We start from the raw sequence: 8,749 nt of genomic DNA, 5'->3' as shown, positions 1-8,749 counted from the left end.
TCTCTATCTCTTTCTCTTTCCCTCTTCCCTCCCCCTTCCTCTCCCTAAGCATGTCCTCGGGTTAGGATTAAAAATAATAAAAGAATAAATGTGACCTTGCTAAAAGTTTGGTCAGTACATTGATAACATTCTAAATCTATCACTAGGGAGATGACTAAATCTACAGAAAACAATGCAGCCATTGAATTGATAATGTAGAGGTAAATTTTTTTTTTTTTTTTATTTTTATCCTCACCCGAGGATATTTTTCCATTTTTTGTACAGATAGAGTGGGAGGGAGAGAGAGGAAGGAGAAAGAGAGAGAAACATCGACGTGAAGGGACACATCGAGTGGCTGCCACCCGCACGACCAACCAGGGCCGGGGACAAACTGCAACAGAAGTACCTGCCCTTAGCGGGAACCAAACCCAGGTCTCTCCGGACCGCAGGCCGACGCTCTAACCGCTGAGCCAAACTAGCCAGGGCAAGGTAAATTTTTTGATCTGGAAAAATACTAAAATATATTAAATTAAAAAACAGTTTATAAAATAGCATACTTTAAAATCCCATTTTAATTTTTAAGGAAGAAAGAAATACAATTCTCCAAAAACTTGAAATTTGTTTGCTCTGGGAGATAAGATTATTTTTTTTGTCTGTTTCTATATTTTTCATGTTCTTCATTATTTTTAAAAACTATTCTTATTTTGGAAATAAATTCTGTTTTGGTAAATTTTTAATTAATAAACATTTCAGAGTACATAATGGACATCCACAGCTCTAGAGCATCTGAGAAGTATGTCAAGTACTTGCCACTTGGGGAGACATGTCAAAAAAATAGTTATTCCATTTCTAATTCTTTTTTCATTTTTTAATCCTCACCCATGGATATGTTTCCATTTATCTTCAGATAGAGTGGGAGGGAGGGAGGGAGGGAGAGAGAGAGAAACATGGATGTGAGAGAGACACATCGATTGGTTGCCTCCAGGATCAGGGACCAAACCACAGCCGAGATACATGCCCTTGACCAGAATTGAACCCGTGACTCCTTGGTTCGCAAGCCAACTCTCTAACTGCTGAGCCAAACTGGCCAGGGCCCATTCCTAATTCTTGGTTTAAAACAACTAACTCGCCCTGGCCAGTTTGGCTCAGCGGTTAGAGCGTTGGCCTGCGGTCTGGAGAGACCCGGGTTCGGTTCCCGCTAAGGGCACGTACTTTGGTTGCAGTTTGTCCCCGGCCCTGGTTGGTCGTGCGGGTGGCAGCCACTCGATGTGTCCCTTCACATCGATGTTTCTCTCTCTCTCTCCCTTCCTCTCTCTCCCTCCCACTCTATCTGTACAAAAAATGGAAAAATATCCTCAGGTGAGGATAAAAAAATAAATAAATAAAATAAAACAACTAACTCATTCTAAAAAATGTTATAACAGAAATAATTAACTGTGAGTGAGATATAGAAATACAAGCTGATAACCACCTTGCTGCCTTTCATAGAAGGCAGTCCTTCTGAGTTTCCAAAGTTTCAAAGGCAGGGGAGGACTTTTTTAATTTAACCCATTGATAAAGAATATCCAAGTAATGTAAAGATCCCATTATTATGAACCCAATTTTATTAAAATGTGATCACCAGGATTGTTGACTGGGGCTTTTAAATAAAATCCAGGATTTAACGGACGGGTTATTCCAAACTAACCACCAAATAACCAACATTTGTACCTTGCATGAGTTTCCTGCAAGTTTTTCAAGATACAAAACAAATTGTATAATGGTGTTTTCCATCTTCTCTGCAGCCCTGGGATTCCTGAACAATTCAACAACAGGCACTGTGACTGAGTTTGTCCTCCTAGGCTTCCCTGGTTGTCAGGTGTTGCAAAGTTTTCTCTTCTCACTGTTCTTTGGGGTACATCCTTACTATGAGGAAAAATCGGACCATTGTCTTTGCTGTGAGGTTGGACCAACAACTCCATACCCCAAAATACTTTGCTTGCCTTGAAATCTGGTCCTGCACTGTGCCCAGTATGCTAGTCAGTTTCATCTCAGAGACAAAAAACATCCCTTTTGTTAGCCATTTCCTCCAGTTATATTTTTTTACTTCCCTTGGTACAACTAGGGTATATTTCCTCTGCATCATGGTTTAGGATCAGTACCCTGCCATCTGCCACCATTGTACTACCCAACTGTCATGACCCAATGACTCTGTTATATCTTGATATCTCGTTGCTGGGTGTTTGGATTCCTTAGTTACTGTCTCCAATATACAGCTCTCTCCATTGCCCTTCTGTGGGCCCAACACCATCGATCAAATTGTGTGTGACATAGATCCACTGATGGCTCTGTCCTGTGACCCAGCTCCTGTCACTGAGATTGTCTTCAATGACACTGAGCTCCCTCATTAATATCTTTACTCTTTCTTCTGTTCATCCTTGGCTCCTACTCCCTTTAAGTGATAGCTGTGTTAAAAGTCCCTTTCCACCTGTGGATCACATCTGACAGTGGTGTGCTTCTTCTTCGGGGCTCTTTTAGCAGTGTATGTGAGCTCCACAGCTGATAAACCAGCTGAAATTCAGAAGAGGCTGATTTTGTTCTATTCTGTGATGATTCCCTTCTTAAACCCCCAGATTTACAGCTTATGAAACAGATAAAAGCAGCCCTGAGGATAGAATAAGCATAAACTAATCTACATGAGACCAAAGCAAACCATTGTCCAGGCATCAAAGACTAAGTATAAAAAAGGTTTGCCCCAGCCCTGGCCAGTTTGGCTCAGCGGTTAGAGCATCAGCCTGTGGACCAGAGAGTCTTGGGTTCAGTTCCCGCTAAGGGCACATACCTCAGTTGCAGTTTGTCCCCGGCCTCAGTTGGGATCGTGTGTGATACTCAATGTGTCTCTCTCACATCGATGTTTCTCTCTCTCTCTCTTCCTCATAAAAAAAGCAAAAACAAAATGGTTTGCTCTGCAGGGTTGGTCAGTTGGTTGAAGCATTGTCCCATAGACCAAAAGGTTATGGGTTTGATTTCCAGGCAGGGCACATACCTAGGTTGTGGATTCAATTCCCAGTCGGGACACATACGGGAGTCAACTGATCAAAGGTTCTCTCTTACATTGATGTTTCTTTCCCTCACTCTCTCCCCTTCCTCTCACTCTAAAATCAATAAACATATCCTTGGGGTGAGGACAAAAAAAAGAAAGAAAGAAAATAAAAGACTTGATCTACTGATGCTAATTCTCCAATGCACACTTTAAAGAAGATACTTCTCAGTGGGGTCTCTCAATTTTTTATTCTTTGCCTAACCTGGTAGAGCTAAACTATAATTAATTTCTATTACACTCCAAATGCAACATCAATATTTTCAATATGGATAACAACAGCAGATAGTGATATGAGGGCATATATCAGTGCTATTTGATACTGTGTTGCTTATTGAGGGTTGGGGTGAAATGTAGAACAAGAGTAGTTATCCCAGGTGAATCATCATTGGTGTACTCAAGGCATTTGTTAAGATCACACAAGGCAGTTCCTACCTAGTACCAACTACCTGGTCATTACAGTGAAAGACTCCAGAAAAAATTAGCAGATGCAATTTTATTTTATTTTACTTTATTTTTTTAATCCTCATCCAAGAATATTTTTCCATTTGTTTTCAGATAGGACGGGAGGAAGGAAGAGAGAGAAATGCGATATGAGAGAGACACATCAATTGGTTGCCTCCCACACGACCCCAACTGGTGTTAGGGACAAACTGCAATGGAGGTACGTTCCCTTGGTCAGAATCGAACCCAGGACTCTCTGGTCCGCAGGCCAATGCTCTACTCATTGAGCCAAACTGGCCAGGGCAACAGATGTAATTTTAAAGTGACCAACAGAGTATAGTCTCCTGTTTCTCTGTGTTGTAGCATTTCATTTAAGCTAGAAAGGAAATGTTCACAAACATGTCTCAGTGTCAGAATTAGAGTCGTGGGCAAAACTTCCATTTAGGGTACGATTTGCACAGAAGATGATTCCTCAATGGAATGCACTTTCTGCAATAGAAAGCCTCCTAAAATTCACCCAGTATTTCCCCTGGATTTTGTTTTCTTAACTCTGGTCACCCTCTGGGAACTAGATAAGCCCCAAAGATTGGAAAGAGGATGCACACCAGGGGACACTTTGAAGAAGCCATTGAGCCCACTTGGGGAGAGATGTGGAGTTTTACAGTAATCCCTGAGAGGAAACATATATTAAACACTGCTTCACATGTTAAACGTCTCAGCAAACTTCCAGAAAACAAGCATATGGAGCTTCCAGAAGTGAAGGAAGTCCAATGAGCCACATAGAGTGCCCTCCCCTGGAGTTTTCCTCATCAGAGCCAATCAGACGATGCCTTTATGTTCAGCACCACCCTGCCCATCCTGCCCTCCAAGCTGAGCTAGGGAATACAACACTGTATGTACGAGAAAAAGAACTAATTGTCCACACTACAACCACTGCTGTGATATACTGCAGGGTGCCTTTTTTTTCCTACTTTTTTTTACTTTTATTTTTACTGGGGGTGGGGTGGGAAGGTTAGTGCAGCCGAGTTAGAGTCCCAGAAAAAGAGGAAAGGGGCGAGTGAAGAAGGGGAGAAGATGGGAGAAGTGGGGGAGAGTGGGGAAGGGAGAGGGGCGATGGGAGAAAGAGGGAGGGAGGGGGGAGAGAAAGAAAGAAAGAGAGGGAAAGCTGCAGGGTGCCTTTTACATTATAAATCTGATCTGTCATTGTTCCTTTGTAGTAGGATAGTGTAAATATTCCATATATGAATATAGGACACTTAATACTCATTGGGTGAAAAGTCACGCACCCTCTCTGAAGCCTGTCTGTAAAATGAAGAGTTGAAATAGATTGCCAGCACCATTTTTCCCCCAAATTCTATAATTTTGATTATTAGGGACCTTCTTTCTGAAAACAATCTCACTTTCCAGGAGTAATCAGGTGGAATACTCTTCTCTCAAAATACCTGAGAAGACAGTATACTGAGTGAGGGACATTTGGAAGAAGACTATTTAATGAAGCTATTATTCTTGAGGTGGGTAGACTGGTGAATTGATTGATACTTACTAAATGAATTAAACCTTTATATTTAAAACACCATTGTATTTATTTATTTAGTTAGCATTTAAATATGAAAAACTATGAAGTATGTGTAAAAACTATGAAGATAAACACTTGGAAATAGTTGTAGATATTCAAAAATAATATTCTCACTTATCCTTTAGAGCAAAGATATTTGATATGCTGAGTCTTTTGTATTTTTTTTAGGTGTCACTCAACTAGTTAGAGTGATATTTTAAATGAAAAATTTTAAAGCAAATTTAAGAACACCTTGAGTCTTGAATGTAGTGACATCTGTGACAATTAATTCAGTTAATTAGACTAGTCTGAAAAGATGATGTCCTTGAGTAAGCTTTAAAGCTACGTAGAATTTGACTAATTCTGTTCGGTTGCCAAAGATTTAACCCAATATCACACCAGCTGTCCTTATTGTATGTCATGTTTTTTTGTTTTTTGTTTTTCAATGTAAGCTGAATGAGAGAAAGAAGATGAGTATGTGTGTAAACACCCTTAATAAACGTTTAAAAAACAAACCAAAATCAGAAAAGATCTTCTTAAGGATCAAAGCAAAAATGAAATAAATCTGTCTGGTTGTACCACTGGTGTGGAAAATTCTTGCTGCATTAGGATTCTGGCAGAGTAATATTCAGATTTAGAACCAAAATCAATTCTAAATAAGGAGATTTATTCCCATCTGCTCTCAAAATATCTCATATATTTTCCTGTAAAGTTTATTTTTTAAATTATTTTTTATTAATTAATTTATTTTAGTTAAAGATGTATCTCCTTTTTGCCCCCTGGTTCACCCTCCCCCTCCCTCCCCGCCCTGTCCTCAGCTTTGTTGTTCATGCCCATCGTTCATGCATACACACATACAAGTTCTGTGGTTTATCTCTCCCCCACCACTCCCTATTCTGGGGATTGTCAGTCTGTACTCCACTTCCACATCTCTGGAACTACCCCATTCCTCAGACTGTTATGTTCATTATATTCCACAAATAAGTGAGATGATATGATACTTGTCTTTCTCTGTTTAGCTTGTTTCACTTAGGATGATACTTTCCAGGTCTCTCCGTGTAGTCTGAAAGGATAAGAGATCTTTCTTTCTTACAGCTGCATAGTACTCCATTGTGTATATGTACCACTGCTTTTTTATCCATTTGTCTACTGATGGACCCTTGGGCTGTTTCCAGACATTAGCTATTGTAAATAGTGCTGCTATGAACATGGGGGTACATATATTCTTTCTGATTGGTGTTTCAGGCTTTTAGGTTATATTCCTAGAAGTGGCATCACTGGGTAAAATGGAAGTTCAATTTTTAATTTTTGAGGTAACACCATATTGTATTCCATAGTGGCTGCACCAGTCTGCATTCCCACCAGCAGTGTACTAGAGTCCCCTTTTCTCCACACCCTCACCAACATTGTTGTTTGATGATTTGTTGAGGTGGCCATTCTGACAGATGTGAGGTGATACCTCATTGTGGTTTTAATTTGCATCACTCTGATGATTAGTGATGATGAGGATTTCTTCATATGTCTCTTAGCCATTTGTATGTCCTTTTGGAGAGGTGTCTATTTAGTTCCTCTGCCCATTTTTTAATTGGGTTCTTTGTCTTCCTTTTTTTGAGTTGTATGAGCACTCTATATATATTGGAAATTAACCCCTTATCTGATATAGCATTGGCAATTATGCTCTCCCATACAGTGGGTAGCCTTTGCGTTTTGATGATTATATTTTTTGCTGTGCAGAAGCTTTTGAGTTTGATGTAGTTTGCTGTAGTTCATTTTCTCCTTTGTTTCTGTTGCCTTAGGTGATGTATCAGTGAAAATTCTGCTGCATATGATGTCTAAAATTTTGTTGCCTACAGTTTCTTCTAGGACTTTTATGGATTCATGAGTCACATTTAAGTCTTTTATTCATTTTGAGTTTATTCTTGTGTATGGTGTAAGTGGATGTTCTAGTTTCATTTTTTTTTTTTTTTTTTTGCATGTACCTGTTGAATTTTCCCAACACCATTTATTAAAGAGGCTATCTTTACTACACTGTATGCTCTTGCAACCTTTGTCAAATATTAATTGAGCATATTGCCTTGGGTACATTTCTGGGTTCTCTGTTCTGTTCCACTGGTCTATATGCCTGTTCTTGTGCCAGTACCAGGCTGTTTTGATTACAGTGGCTTTGTAGTATAACCTGAAATCTGGTGATGTGATCCCTCCAAGTTAGTTCATCTTTTTCAAGATTGCTGTGGCTATTCGAGGTTGTTTTTTTGTTCCATATGAACTTTTGAAGTATTTGTTCTAGTTCTGTGAAGTATGTCGTTGGTATTTTGATGGGGATTGCATTGAATCTATAGATTACTTTGGGTAGTATGGACATTTTAATGATGTTCCAATCCATGAACAAGGTATGTGCTTCCACGTTTTTATATCTTTCTCTATTTCTTTTTTCAATGACCCTGTAGTTTTCTGTGAATGGGTCCTTTATTTCTTTGGTTAAGTTTATTTCTAGGTATCTTAATTTTTTTGCTGTGATGGTAAATGGGATTATTTTTTTAGTTTCTCTTTCTGTGAGTTCATCATTGGTGTATAAGAATGCCATCGATTTCTTGACGTTAATTTTGTATCCTGCTACTTTGCTAAATTCATTTATTAAGTCAAGTAAAATTTGATGGAGTCTTTGGGGTTTTCTACTTATAGTATCATGTCATCTGTGAATAATAACAGTTTCACTTCCTCCTTTCCCATTTGGATCTCTTTTATTTTTTCTTCCTGTCTGATTTCTGTGGCTAAGACTTCCAGTACAATGTTAAATAGGAGTGGCGAAAGTGGGCATCCTTGTCTTGTTCCTGTTCTTAAGGGAAATGCTTTTAATTTTTGCCCATTGAGTATGATGCTGGCTGTAGGTCTTTCATATATGGCCTTTATTATGTCGATATATGACCCCTCTATTCCCAGATTGCTGAGTGCTTTTATCAGAAATGGGTGCTGGATTTTGTCGAATGCTTTTTCAGTGTCTATTGATATGATCATATGATTTTTATCTTTTATTTTGTTTACGTGGTGTATCACATTTATTGATTTGTGAATGTTGTACCAGCCTTGCATCCCTGGGATGAAACCTGCTGGGTCATGGTGAGTAATTTTTTTGATGTATTGCTGGAATCGATTTGCTAGTATTTTGTTTGGGATTTTGGCATCTATGTTTATCAGGGATATTGGTCTGTAGTTTTCTTTCTTTGTAGTATCTTTTTCTGGTTTTGAAATTAGAATTATGCTGGCCTCATAAAATGATTCTGGAAGTCTTCCTTCTTGAATTTTTTGAAGTAGTTTGAGGAGAATGGGTATTAGTTCTTTGAATGTTCTGTAAAATTCCCCCATGAAGCCGTCCAGGCCTTGGCTTTGATTGCTGGGAGAGTCTTGATTACATCTTCAATTTCTTCTGTTGTTATTGGTCTGTTCAAGTTTTCTCTCTCTTCCTGGTTCAGTTTTGGGAGACTATGTGTTTTTAGGAATTTGTCCATTTTGCTTAGATTGTCAAATTTGTTGCTGTTTAATTGTTCATAATATCTGTTAACAATCTTTTGTATTTCTTTGGTGTCAGTTATTATTTCCCTCTTTCATTTCTGATTTTGTGTATTTGGGTTCTCTTTCTTTGTTTCTTGGTGAGTCTAGCTAAGGGTCCATCAATCTTGTTTATCTTTTCAAAG

This window comes from Molossus molossus, unplaced genomic scaffold (assembly GCF_014108415.1).
Source record: "Molossus molossus isolate mMolMol1 unplaced genomic scaffold, mMolMol1.p scaffold_m16_p_1, whole genome shotgun sequence".
In the NCBI taxonomy this organism is placed as follows: Eukaryota; Metazoa; Chordata; class Mammalia; order Chiroptera; family Molossidae; genus Molossus; species Molossus molossus.
This window is presented reverse-complemented; position numbering follows the sequence as displayed.